This window comes from Ambystoma mexicanum, chromosome 9, assembly GCF_040938575.1.
Source record: "Ambystoma mexicanum isolate Mex_15411 chromosome 9, UKY_AmexF1_1, whole genome shotgun sequence".
Classification (NCBI taxonomy): domain Eukaryota; kingdom Metazoa; phylum Chordata; class Amphibia; order Caudata; family Ambystomatidae; genus Ambystoma; species Ambystoma mexicanum.
The window spans coordinates 546,805,478-546,819,442 of NC_090931.1; the positions used below are offsets into that span (position 1 = coordinate 546,805,478).

The window sequence follows — 13,965 nt, forward strand, 5'->3', positions numbered from 1 at the left end:
TGAACTGTCTTTCTACTAGTAACCAATCACTGGTCTCTGGGTCATACTGCCCACAGCCAATGTCTGCCCTCTACCGAAGCCCTTCCTCTGGCAGCCATCTTCACATTTGGTAGCACATAAAGTGGCAGTAGGACCAAGAGAAGAGCAGCACAGGGGAAGGAGGGAGGGTTTGCATGTGAATCCATGCCAGACCCATGCTGGAGAACAACAGTTACAGGTAAGTAACTGTTCATTCTCCAGCATGGGGTCTGGCATGGATTCACATGCTCATGAATACAAGAATACATAGCAGTACACACATGCACAACCAGGGGAGGTGGCAAGGCTCAACATTAAGCATTTCAACAACTCAACATTAAGCATCTCTTACCTCCTCACCAGGCTCACTTTCAAGCGAACAGGTTGCGCAGCACTGCCTGGACGACTCTGGACTCCTCCCTGGAATCCCGGTCGACGCAGTAGAATCTCGTAAAGGTGTGCGTCGACCTCCACATAGCAGCCCTGCATATGTCAAGCAGGGGCACACCAGACGGGAACGCCGTGGTAGCAGCGATCGGTCTGGTCGAACGGGCTCTCAGACAGCAGGGCAACGGTCGGTTTGCCAACCGGTGACAGTGCATGATGCAGCCGGATAGCCATCTGGAAATGGAAGCCTTCGAGAGGGCCTTGCCCTGTTTCACAGGTCCAAAATTCACAAACAGCTGTGATGTCTTCCGAAAACTCTTCGTGTCGTCCACGTAGAACTTCAGCGCTCTAGCCACATCCAGCGAGTGCAAAGCCCTCTCAGCCGGAGACAAAGGCGACGGGAAGAAAATAGGTAACACGAAGGGCTCGTTGAGATGGAAGTCCGACGGCACCTTGGGCATGAAGGAGGGGTGCGTCCTCAGCACTACCCTCGTCTTGTGGAATGTCAGGTGTGGAGGTTTACAGGAGAGGGCCTGGATCTCTCCCACTCGTCGTGCGGAGGTGATGGCAACCAGAAACGCTGTTTTCCACGATAGGAATTTCGACAGTGCTGAATGCATAGGCTCGAATGGCGGGCCCATGAGCCTGGTCAGCACCACGTTGAGCTCCCACGCAGGGGCCTTCACTGGCGGGAACGAGCGGAACAGTCCTTTCATGAACTCCTTCACTAGTCAGTGAGACCACAGCGACAACCGCCCTAGTGTTCTGGTGTAGCGGGAAATAGCCGCCAGATGGCTCTTGATGGAGGCATATGCCAGCCCCGCCTGGGCCAACGATAGCAGGTACGGCAGCACTTGAGGGGCCGTAATCCGCAGAGGGTTGATCTTCTGTGCACAGCACTAGACAGAGAACCTCTTCCATGCATGCCTGTAGCACATGAGAGTCGAGGACGCCCTGGCCTTTGCAAGGACCTCCTTGCAGTCTGCTGGGATATCGTAGTCTCCGAACTCTAGTGCTGCAAGAGCCAGGCCTGCAGGTTCAGTAATCCCGGGTCGTGATGTAGGATGGCGCCTCCTTCCCTGGCAAGAAGATCCGCATCAGTCGGCAGTTTGACAAGGGGGGAGGAGGGGTGAGGGAGGGGGGGGCAGGCTGACAAGTCCAGAAGGTCCAGGAACCATATCTGCCTCAGCCACGCTGGTGCGATGAGGATCATCCTGCAGCGGGACCGTCTGAGTCGACTGATGAGTGGCAAAAGCAACGGAGGGAACGCATACAGGAACAGGCCGTCCCAGGGGAAGGAGAATGCATCGCCCATGCTGCCCGGCTGGGGAAACCTGCTGGCAAACCTCCGGCACTTGGCGTTCATCGCAAATAGATCTATCTGGGGACTGCCCCATCGTCGGAAAATAGCAGATCCACTTGATCCTGCCGTAGTTCCCACTCGTGGCACAAGCGCATCTCCCTGCTGAGCAAGTCAGCAACAGTGTTCTTTACTCCTGCCAGGTGGAAGGGTACCAGGAACATCCCCTGGGCAACGGGTCCTGCGGTTCCTTGGATAGGGCTGGTGATCTGGTGCCCCCTTGCTTCCAGATGTAGAACATTGTGGTGGTGTTGCCGGTGAAGACCCTCACCACCTTGCCCTTAAGGGACGGGAGGAACTACCTGTGGGCCCAGAACATGGCTCGGAGCTCCAGGACGATGTATAGTGAATTCTTCTTCGGGAGCCAAAAGGTCTTTTGTGCCCTTATCCGTCTCCGGTGTGTGCTCCCCATCCCTCCATGGAGGCATCCGTCATCACCGTCTCCTGTTGTGCCGGGGTCTGGAAGTCCATACCCGCCGCTAGATGCTCACGGTTGCCCCACCACCGGATCGCTTGGCGGAACATCTCGTTGAGGGAGATCTTGTCTTCGAAACTGCCCGCTGCCTGCATCCAACAGGCGTCGAGGAACTCCTGCGGTGGTCGCATCCGCAACCTGCATAGGCGCACAAGGTAGATGCACGATGACATCATGCCGAGTAGGGACTTGATGGACCTCACCCTGGCCATGTCCATGGTCAACAGCGTTGTACCTTGCCCAGGATGGCCTTCGTCCTTTCCTCCGACAGTGAAGCCAATCGCGCCACTGTGTCAAGTCTGGCTTCCAGGAACAGGGCGTCTTGTGACGGTACCAAGTGAGATTTTGCGAAATTGATAGAGAATCCCAGATCTGTGAGCAGTTGGACGGTCTTCGTTGTGTGATCGACGGCGAGTTCCCTGGACTTTGCTCAGATGAGCCAATCGTCCAGGTAGGGGTAAACATGAATCCCTTGCAGGCGCAGCCACGGCGCTACCGGTGCCAGGCACTTGAAGACCCTGGGTGCCGACTTCAATCCGAAGGGCAGGGCCTTGAACTGGAAATGTCGCCCCTGGACCACGAATCGTAGGAACTTTCGATGTCCTTTGCGTATCGGGATGTGGAAGTAGGCATCCTCTAAATACGGCGACAATAGGAAGTCGCCTGCCTCCAGCTGTCCCAGCATGTGCTGAAGGGACACCATCCAGAATTTCTGTGCAGGACAAAGCTGGAAAAGCTCTGATGCCCTGGTGATCATGGCGTGAAAGGAGCCAATTTCGTCGGGAGGGGAGGCCCGGGCAGGGGGCGATGGGAGATCCGTCCTGTTGTCACCACCGTCGTCGTCCATCCCTGTCGTCGCTGTCTCCGTTCCCGTCTCATCCATCAAGGAGATGAAGGCTGGAAAGGCGGGGGGGGGGGGGGTGGATTCGCCTCCGCTTGTTTGTCCGCTGGGGGTAAGGGTAACCTCGTCCTTATCTTCGTACACAGAGTCTGGATGGCCATCAAGATCGCCCCCGAGTTGTCTTGTGGCATAGGCATCGAATGCGACGGGAGCAACGGCTGGGGCGTGGGATCCTCTGTATCCTCCACGGCCCGCGGTTCCTCATCAGCTCCACCGTCGCTCTCTACGTCTGCCTCTTCAGGATCCCTCCCATAGGACCGGACTTCCTCATACTTCTTGTCCAGGGTCTTTTTTACGCCGGCCACCTCATCTTCGGAGGTGGTATCCGTGTGTCCATTATGGCTACTGTGCCCCCCCCAATTCTCATCCCGGGGTTTCACTGGGGTCTTCTAGATAGGTTGAAAAGACGATTCCCTCTGGGGTGGCAGGGAAACTCTAGGCCCAGAAGTCGATTCCACTGGAGTAGCATCCGCAGGCTTTGCCAGGGCCGCCACGACTCCTACAATTGAGGCCTTCGCCGGGTGAATCAGGGCCTTCACGACCTTGGCCACCTCCGGGGCCTTCATCCTAGGGGGAGGGTCACTGCCTCACCCCCTGCCTGTTGGTTTTCTCCGTCGGGATCAACCGGGCTTCTCCCGAAGCTTACCCGCGTTCTCCGACTTACTTTTCCCAGAGCCAGAGCATTGGCTCACGGTTGATGGCGTTCGGGACATAGCGCCCTCCCTGGCAGCCGAGGAGTCCGAAGCAACGGCACTCCCGGTGCCCGCAGACTCGTGGCGCTTTGCCTTATGTTGGGCCCCCGTCGCCGGAGCGCCCTCAAAGGTCTTAGAAGACCGCTCAGACTTCTTCCTCTTCTCACCTGCTGCTGGGCTCTTCCCCTCCAGCCAGTTGGTGAGTCGAACCAGACGATGCTTCATTGTCCGTTCGGACATGTTCTTACAAAACGCACAGTCCTTCTCCAAGTGCGTTTTGTCGTCGTGAAGGCAGTAGAGGCACCGGGAGTGCTCATCTTCCTTGAAGACATTCTGCAATCCGCATCGCGGGCAGTTACTAAACAGCGTCGTGTCTCCTTTGTCCTGGGCCATGTCCACACGGGGTAGGCCTCAAAGATCTTCCGGAATCCTCCAAGAAGTAAAAACGCAACAAAAATTCGCCCTCGAGAGCGGTAGAAGAATTCTGAAACGGGTCCCCGTTGATCGGAAGGAGTCGGTGGAGCTTGGGGCTCGATTGACCGAAAAAACGCAAAACGCAGTAAAAGCTCGAGAGCTATAGCACGAGGACTCTAATACTTGAACGTGCGGTAAAAATCTGAAGATGGCTGCCAGAGGAGGGGCTTAGGTAGAGGGCAGTCATTGGCTGGGGGCAGTATGACCCAGGAGACCAGTGATTGGTTACTAGTAGAAAGACAGTTCAGAAGCGAAACTGAAACCGATTTATTCTTTACCGAGGATTCCCAGCCCGACGACGGGGAATATTCATGAGCAAGTGAATCCATGCCAGACCCCATGCTGGAGAAGGGTGGGTCGCATGTGAATCTAAGCAGATACAAGCATCAGTAATACGATTACAGTGAGTAATGTAGCCCCTCTGAGGCTTGTGGAATCTGCTTAGATCACATGCTGTGCATAGATTAGCGAGCAGTGGAAGGAGGTGGGTTGTGTAAAGGTTCACAAGCGAATAAATGTCTTAGAACCGCTTGACCCACTTGTGTATCTCTTTTGGAATGGTGTCGATGCAGTAATGCTGAGTGAAAGTATGAACAGAGCTCCATGTAGCTGCCTTGCAAACACTGTCAGAGAACATTTGCAATGAATGCCAGAGTGGCCCCAGTACCTCTCGTGGATTGAGGCCGGAGTGTAAAAAGGCAGTGTTTTATCCGATAGGGAATAGCACAGTTGGATACATCCGACTATCCACCTAGAGGTAGCGTTCTTAGAGATGCGATCACCTTCTCTGCTTGGCGCTATGGAGACAAACAATTCATCCATTTTTCTTAGCGGTCTAGTCTTGTCTACATAGTAGAGGACCGCTCGTCTCACATCCAGTGTGTGGGGGTTTACCTCAGCAGAGCTCTTGGGCTCCTGGAAGAAAGCCAGTAGCTCAATTGACTGGTTTACATGAAATTTGGAGATTAATTTAGGTGAGAACCTAGGGTGAGTACGTAAAACCAGCTTGTCTTTATGTATAATAAAGAAAGGATCCTGCACTGACAAAGCTTGGATTTCACTAACCCTTCTTATCTCATTAAAGTGATAGCCACTAAGAAGGCAGTCTTATAAGTCATGTGCATAGGCTCGAAAGGGGGTCCCATGAACTTAGCGACTACCACATTGAGGTCCCAACCTGGCGGTGGGTTAGAAATTGGAGGGTGCAGTCTCTTTACACCTTCCAAAAATGCTTTGATGACCGGCACTTTCCACCATGAGACCTTATTATGGGAAGTGGTGTAGGCTGACAAGGCCACCAGGTGGACGATTAGGAAGTTGAACACTAACACCGCATCTAGCAAGTGGAGCATAGAAGTGAGAATGTTAGATGGAGTACATTCTATGGGGCTGATCTGCTTAGTCTGGCACCAAATTACGAATCTTCTTCATTTGTCAAATTAAACAGTGCCTAGTTTTTGGTTTTCTTGATTCTTTCAAGATATCCATGCATCTTTGAGGTAGATGAAGATGCCCGAACTCTATGATCTCAAGAGCCATGCTGCCAAGTTCATTGAGTGTGGTTGAGGGTGCACTGTTAGTCCCTCGTGCTGGGTGAGTAGGTTATACTGGCCCGGAAGTTTGATGGGACTCGCACATCGCCAGTTTGTGCAGATGTGGATACCATGGTGGTCTTGCCCACATAGGAGCAACTAGGATAAGCGTCATCGGATCCTTGTGTAACTTGTTCACCACCTTCTTCATGAGAGGAGTTGTGGGGGAAAAGCATAAGCAAATTTCCCTGACCAGCTCCTCCACAGGGCGTTACCCTTGAAGCCTGGCTGGGGGAACCCGGACGCGAAGTCTGAGCATTGACAGTTTTCGCTTGTGGCGAATAAGTCTATAGTTGGGAAACCCCATTGAGTGAAGAGGTGATCTATGACTCCTTCGTGTAGACGCTACTCGTGTTCCTATGGTAGGGGATCTCTGCTCAACGAGTCTGCTAGAGCGTTGAGTTCCACTGGAACATGTGATGACAGGAACATTTTCCGTCTGAGTGCCCATTTCCAGATTTTTTGTGAAAGTCTGGACAGATTTGGAGAACGTGTACCCCCCTGCTTGTTGATATCAAACATTGCTGTAGTGCTCTCAGTTAGGATCTGCACTGACAGGTTTGTTAAATGGGGTTCGAATGCCTGAAGGGCTTTGAATACTGCCAGAAGTTCCAGCACATTGATGTGGTTCTGAGCTGCAGTGTGAGACCACAGACCCTGAGCTGTGTGGTGAAAGTAGTGAGGCCCCCCCACCCTGCCAGTGAGGAGTCCGTTGTGACCACTACCTGTATCTCCAGGTTGTAGAAAGGTTTTCCTTTGGTTAGGTTTTCTCTTGTCCACCAGCGAAGATTTTGTACAAGTGTTGGCGAAACGACCACTAGATCGTCCCACTGACCGCTTGCCTGAGACCACTGTTGCGACAACCACTCCTGTATGGGACGCAGGCGCGCGTGAGGAACCAGGTAAATGCAAGATGCCATCATGCCTATTAAACGCATTGCTTTGCGCACACTTCTCTGGCGGCCGGCCTGATAATGTGGTATTTGCAGTAACACATTGTTTACTCTTTCCTCTGAAGGAAAGACCAATCCTTCCTCTGTGTTTAGGACAGCTCCTATGAACTGTTTTGCAGTGCTTGGCACTAGGCTTGATTTTTATCTCGTTGATGGAGAAGCTCAATAGAAAGGGGAGGTTGATCTTTGGATGTTTTGTCTGCAAATCAGAGGTGATTCCACTGTTATAAACCAGTCGTCCAGGTAAGGGTACATTGGGATTGCTTCACTGAGCAGGTGTGCTGCCACTACCGCCAGTACCTTTGTGAATACCCTTGGAGCCGAGGCTATTCCAAAGGGCAGCACTTTGAATTGGTAGTGCTTGTTCGCCATCATGAAACGCAAGAATCTTCTGTGCACTGGGAACATTGAAATATGAAAATAGGCAACTTTCATATCCGGTGTTGCCATGTAATCCCACTTTTTTAGTAGCGGGATTACCTCTTGTAGCGTAGTCATGCATAACTTTTGTGGCTTGACATACTTGTTTGCAGGGCGTAAATCTAATACAGGGCGCATTGTTAGATCTTTCTTTGGCACAAGGGAGTAATTTGACTGAATACCCCTGGTTGGCTGGGACCACTTCTATGGCGTCCTTAAATAAAAGTCTAGTTATCTCTTCTAGAAGGATCCGCTGATGTTCTTCTGAGTGGATTTTCTGTCATGGGGGTGGTTGTGAGGACGTTGAAGTAGTTCTATACAGTAGCCCCCTGCTACAGTGGACAGCACCCATCTGTCTGAGGTGATTCCCTCCCATGCATGGGTGTTAGGGAGAATTCTCTGTTAAGGCTGATTTCCCAAACCTAGTGAGTCCCCCAGCAGCTTTGCTGGATTTTTGGGGTTTATTCTTTTCTCCTGCTAAGAGTGAGATTCTTTCTCCCACTCTTAGGCATGATTTGAGAATGTCCTTTGACTGTAAATGTGTTTTATGGGCTATGGGGTCTTTCACTCCATAGGGCTTCATGTGTTTTTGGCTTGTGTGTTACACAGCACCCTCAGTGCAGTAACACAGGGGTGTCATAGTGACCCCCAAACAAACTCCATACCCTGGGACTGACTACTGTCTCCCAGGGCATGTAAAGTCACCATTCGTTTTACTAGTCTCAAATTGTGAACAGAACCAGTACAAACCATCATATTGTGGAAGTACTGGTAGGGGTAATTTGTTTGCCCCTGGGTCCGTTTACCAAGGGGGCACTGACCAGTCCCACCTTGTCGAGTTTCTGGCTGGTGGCAGTGGATGCCATGCGAAATATTCCACCGGAATATTTCCTATGGGATTTTCCCATTCATTTTAAACGCACCACTTTTTGGTGCAATGTTAAAGATACCGCTGGGTTATTTATTTTTTATTCCTCAGTTGGGTCTTTTTGCCAGGACTCAGTTTTAAAATGGCGTTTGTGTTCGCCTCTGAAACTCTAACCCAAGTCGAGCCCTTTGTTCCACTTTTTGGCGGGCTTCTCCACAGAAGCCCTCCAAATGGTGCCACTCTGTCTGGGGTCTACAGGATGTGTGGGAGGGGGAATAGGCACCCTGGACTGAGTTGCCTTGGCAACTCACGTCGCACTCTTGTGTGATTGGCATGTATGAGTGACAGCTAGGCTGTTCAATGGGGGTTTTTCTGCATAAAAGCAGGGCTTTGGGAACTGGAACTTCAGAAGTCGCCACAGGACCTAAAGAATCTGAAGAGCGGAGAAGCTGAGCCATCTATAACGACACCACCGGTGGAGCCCTGCTGTACGAACTCACCACTTCCCCCGACTCTGCGGCTGGTTTCTTCCCTGGCAGTGCAACGACCTCCAGCTTTCTTCTTTGTCGAGATCATCTCTTCCTCTGGTTGAAGCCACAACTTGCACCCGATGCCAGGAACAACTGCCACCGCTGGAGCTTTCTCGCCATTTCAGGTACTGTGTCCCGCCTGGTCTCCCTTGCAACAGATTGTCCAAGGTATCCCGTAAATCCTTGACTTTCTAACTGGGTTGACCTCAGACCTGCTAACTTTGCCTTTCTGAACTGATCCAACCTCTTTTGACTTTTCTGCAAAGACCGTGCATTTCCACTGTGTGATCTTGGGCACATTCAGCCTTGCTCTCTCCAAGAGTGGGCCTGGCCTATGAACTTTTTGCTCTACAGTAGACCCTGCCTTGCTTGACTTGCTATGGTTTCTTAAAAGAGTTGGTACGGTCTTGTTTTCCTACTCTACCTTTTCTCACCCCTTTTTAAACGAATTATTGGAGTGCCATCTACGGTTACACGCTCACCTCTGTTTTGTTAAATAAGTGGTGTCTTAACCTAGACTTGTCGAATAATTAACTAGGGAGGTGTATATACTTATAGTGACTGTGTTTGAACTTGCTTGATATATTAGTGCCAGTGTATTTTCATAAGTGTGTTTTTAAATAAATAATTATATACTTTTATACCAAAGCTCTGGTCAGTGTTTGCTTGTTCTACTGTGTCTTTGGCCCCATTGTGTATAATCTATATACTGCCCAACTCTTCTTGAGAGAAGTCTGACTGATCAGCCACAGCTACCAGGTAAATCTGGGTGGTGCAGACTGCTACCAATTGGGTTTACTGCTTACTCCTGTAGTCTTAAACTTTTTGCAGTGGTCCCTAAGAGAACTGCACAGGTTTCTGCCTAACACTGGGTGAAGTTGGAAATGCGTCGTCCTACTGGAGAAGCATGGGAGGGCACCTGGAGTGGAATGTCACTTGATCTGAGGTGGAGTTCCACTTCGTGCAGGGCCTCTGCCCCTACCATGACCTCTGTGTTGTCCTCTGGGATAGCCTTGGAAGGATTGGCTTTGATTACTTCCCTAGGAGGAGCCTTGGCCCTGATTGTAGCTGGATGCGCGTTGAGAATTTTGGCCTTGAAAACGGCAAAAACGTCTGTTACCTCTCTGTCCAGTAGGCTTGTTAGTGAGTTGACCTAAAGATTTTAGAGTGTCATACTTGTCCTTTGATGTTTTAAGTGCGTCTTCAACAGCCTTGCCGAAGAGCACATTGGGTTCCACTGGCATGTTTATTAGAGTGGCCTGCGTTTCCGGCCTAAAGCCTGACTGGCGCAGCCATGCATGCCTTAACGGTCCCCTCTGCAATGACTCTCCCGGCATTGTCTGCCGCAACAAAATTTGATTTAAAGAGACAGGTAGATACAGCCCTTCCATCTGCTGCCACTTGAGCTAGTTGGGATCTGAGTGACTCCGGGGCAGATGAAAGTAAAGCAGATATTTCACACCACTTGTGGCAGTTATAACTAGGGTTGCATTGTTCGCTATCCTGGTTTGATAGGCCGCAGAAGAGGCGACCTTTCTGCCCATGGCATAGATCCTTTTGCTTTCTTTATCAGGTGGAGCCTCGGAGGAAGCAAGGGGTGTGCCTGCTCCCTTTCTAGTTGTGGTAACAACTAAGGAGTCTGCTTTTAGTTGCCCTCTAATATATAAAGGGTCTGAGTGGGCAGGCCTGAATAATTTCTCCAAACGTGGGTTAATGTCCCGTCTGAGATTAGGTGCTTCCAAGGATGGCTGTATCCTAACTTGCACTGTTTTTACTAGCAGGACAATCTGGACCACTGTTTTTTTGTCTCCAAGGATTTGTTCGGCAAAGTCTCTATCCACCTGTACCTCCTGTGTGTCAATTTGAAAGTGTTCAGCTGCCTTGGCTAATACTTCTTTGAGGAGGGGTTGATTATCAACGGGGGAAATCGACAACTGGAGTGTCTTGGTTAAGAGGGGAATCTATAGAGTACATGTTAGCCTCTTGGTCTGCCTCTGGGTCCTCATCATCCCAATAATAAGGTTCATCTGTATCCTCAATAAGTTAAGGGTCAGATGCCTCCACAAAGGCGAGATCTTCCTGGTCCTCTTGGTCTGATTCAGGGTCATAGATATCTATAACCGTGCTTTGTAAGGGAACATTAGAGCGAGACCTCTTAGAAGGGGGTTGAATAGGTAAGGCAGAGGCTTGAGAGCCAGAAGGGGCTGTGGTGGGAGGAGTGGAAACTCTGAAAGTAATCTGGGGTTCTCTCGTAAAAATTGGCCATAAAAGTCATTCTTCGAATTACTCTATCAGTATCTTGGGAAGACCATTCCTTAGAACCTGGGATCACCATAGATTGAGGGGTAAGTCCTAAATCCTCATTTTAGAGACCTATTACTTTAGGCCTAGAATCCTTAGGTGTTTCTATGGGCTTGGATAATTTAGGCTTTTCCTTCGACTGTGTCTTCTCCCTAGGAGGGCTTTTGTTGCTATGAGGAGTCTTAGAGGTCTTTTGTGATGTTTTCCCACATCCTTGGGCCCAGGAGTGTTTTACAGACTTTTTGGGGTCTGTTGCCTTATTCGACATAGAGCATAGAATTTCGGATGCAGGTGCCAAGGCGTCGTCCGCAGACAATCGACCTTCGTAGGGAGATTTTTGAGCGACACCCTTCCAGTCCTTCGGCGGTTGAACCTGGTCATGCGGCGATCTTGATCGAGATTGCCCAAGGGACCGGGACTCAGCTGACCTTTCTCTGGGTGTCTAACATTGTCGAGTACTCGACTCATGTGTCGAGTCTCGGCTAGGGCAAATGTGCTTGGTGGTGTGCGTTTTTGTAGCGCTGCCGCCGGGTGTAGTCCCCACAATATGGCCGCTGGCCTGTCTTACGAGGTTGGGGGCTTGCACTTGAGTAGCTGAAGCTGCTCCGTCGCCCTCGCCGTCCGAAAGTACGGCGATGCTGCCATCGCTAAAGGTTCCCTCTACCTCCATGTCCTCGAGTTGCCTGGCGTAGTGGGCCCAGCGTTTCGTGGAGCGGTCCTTTAACGTCTTCGGCTTGAAGAGCCTGCACGCTCGACAAGACGTTTCGGCATGGTCTCTTGGAAGATACACATTACAAGCTAAGTGTTTGTCTAACCACAGGAATTTTCGGTTACACTTGGGGCAAAACTTAAACGGTTTGTTTACCACAACTATAGGTAATGGTTATGGCAGCTGGGTGAACAAAGTGTAGGAAGGGGAGAATATGCATTCTAAAATGGCCTCCCCCTTCTCTCCCTACTGTCTTGGCAGAGGCCCGGGGCGGCCTTCCAAGGCCGAACGGTCTGTCGCAGTGGTCTCCGACCGGCAGTCTTTCTGTCTTCACCAGCGTGGTGTTTCGGAGGTTGGTGAAAGGATAGAAAGAAATGCTATCGTTAATTGTGAAAAGTCAATAGCTTTGCGCCGAAAGGAACTCCGCTATACGAGTCCATCTAGTATGGTGGAAAAAAAACAATCTGAGGGACCTCGATGCGTGAGGGATCATGGGTACAGTGGATGTCACACTAGGGATAGTATTACTGGCATGCCCTATCGACATCCCTTTTCGAGTTTCGAAAAAAACAACTGTAATACTCTGCAGCTTCCACTAGATGTCGGCCTATGCACAGCATGTGATCTAAGCAGATTCCACAAGCCTAAGAAATATATATATAAAAATTAAAAATGTACATTTCTTGGGTCATGCTAAATGATTCAATCTTGTTTTTTGAGTTCACACAATTATTTTTCTCAATTAGAAGCTACCACCAAATAATCGTCCTATCAAGTTATTTCATTGCACATATACATTCTTAAGTTCCATGCCAACTGTCTTCAGAGTTCCAGCTTCAGTTTTCCTTTGTGTTGCTTTTTCACCCTGGCCATCTGGATGGGAGCCTCAAAAAAAAGAAAAATAGATGCCTGAAAGGGGCTAACTCGGAATCTTCTGCAAGCATGCAGCTTCAGTCTGTCTAGATATAACCATGAGGAACCCTTGGGTATACGGACTGCAGCAATTACTCACTGACGTTTTGTTTATCAATGTGTTAAGGATTTCTGTAAACCTTTGAATAAAGTATTATAATGTTCCATCGTACCTTCTAACCAGGACAGAAGAACTTGCAGCTCCAAGAGTTTCTGCATACATGGTTCAGATCTTTTTCCCCCCATGGAACTCCTTTTTTCTTCCCTCATCTTGATTTGTTAATTTATAGATGCTGGACACCCTTTGTTCACTGCCCAAACAATGAGGGAGCAATAGCGGAACAGATTATGGGGCTGGATGCTCATTATCCCACCTAGATTTAGCATACACAAATGTTAAAGTGATTTAAGTGCCCATAATTGGTTCCAATAACACTAATACTAAAGGGCTTGAAGATTGAAGTGGATCCTTCAGCTACAAAGTCTCAAATGACCTATGGTTGATAAAGTACACTAAAGTAAGCAGATCATCGGGCTGAGAGATAGTCTATGGAATAGAGTCTGGCGACCTCAGTGAAAAGGCACCCAAGTACAACAGAGCTCTTTCTTCAGTGTAGGATCCTTTATCCGGGTTTAAGGTCCAGTGTCATCAATCTTAGAGGGGCCCTTGGAAGCAACCCACTGGTCCTTTGTTTCTGCTGCAGAAAAAAAGCAGTGCCTCGGATAGGTATAGACCTATACAGTCTAATTTGCTGTTCCTGTGGGACCACAAGGACTTCTTCTCTGTACTCGGATGTGAAAAGAAGGAAAACTGAACCACAATTTCAAGGTTCTCAACAATAAGCATACCAAAGTCAGGCGATTCAGAGTGTGAGTGATCCCCTCAACGGGGATCAAGTTGCTGTTGAGGCAAATTATCTCTAAAGGAGCTTGTAGTTAGAGCAGTGAAAACAGGCCAAGTAAAAGTAGAACATATGAAATAGTGTTTCTGTGGCAAGGGTAAGCTGAAAGCTTGACTAAACGTCCTAAGTTAAGAATCAGAAAATTGAACAGAATATGAACTAAGGCATTCTGGTGCATAATGGGATCCTGAAGCACACAGGATGCTTTTACATGGTGTTCTTTCTTTAAATGCAAGCTGGCCTGTTTCACTAATTTCCTTAGTGTCAAGTCGAGAGAAATAGGTTATTTGGCAGCAACACGTATGTGCTTTTTGGATTTGAATTCTTACATATTGGAGTCAAAAGAAAAAGGGCAGATACGCACTAATGGTTATTGCTCTCTAGCAAAGTTTTCTGAGATCCTGCACGCAAGACAAGATATTATGTATATCAATATTGATGGAGATCCCATTCTAAAGAAGCTTGCGTATT

The 13,965-nt window shown here is 49.5% G+C and overlaps 1 protein-coding gene across 4 annotated transcripts in view; it reads right to left on the reverse strand.

Moving 5' to 3' along the window:
* Positions 1–13,965, reverse strand: part of VMP1 (vacuole membrane protein 1) — a 1,390,334-nt gene that overhangs the window by 1,013,503 nt on the left and 362,866 nt on the right. The window lies entirely within an intron of this gene.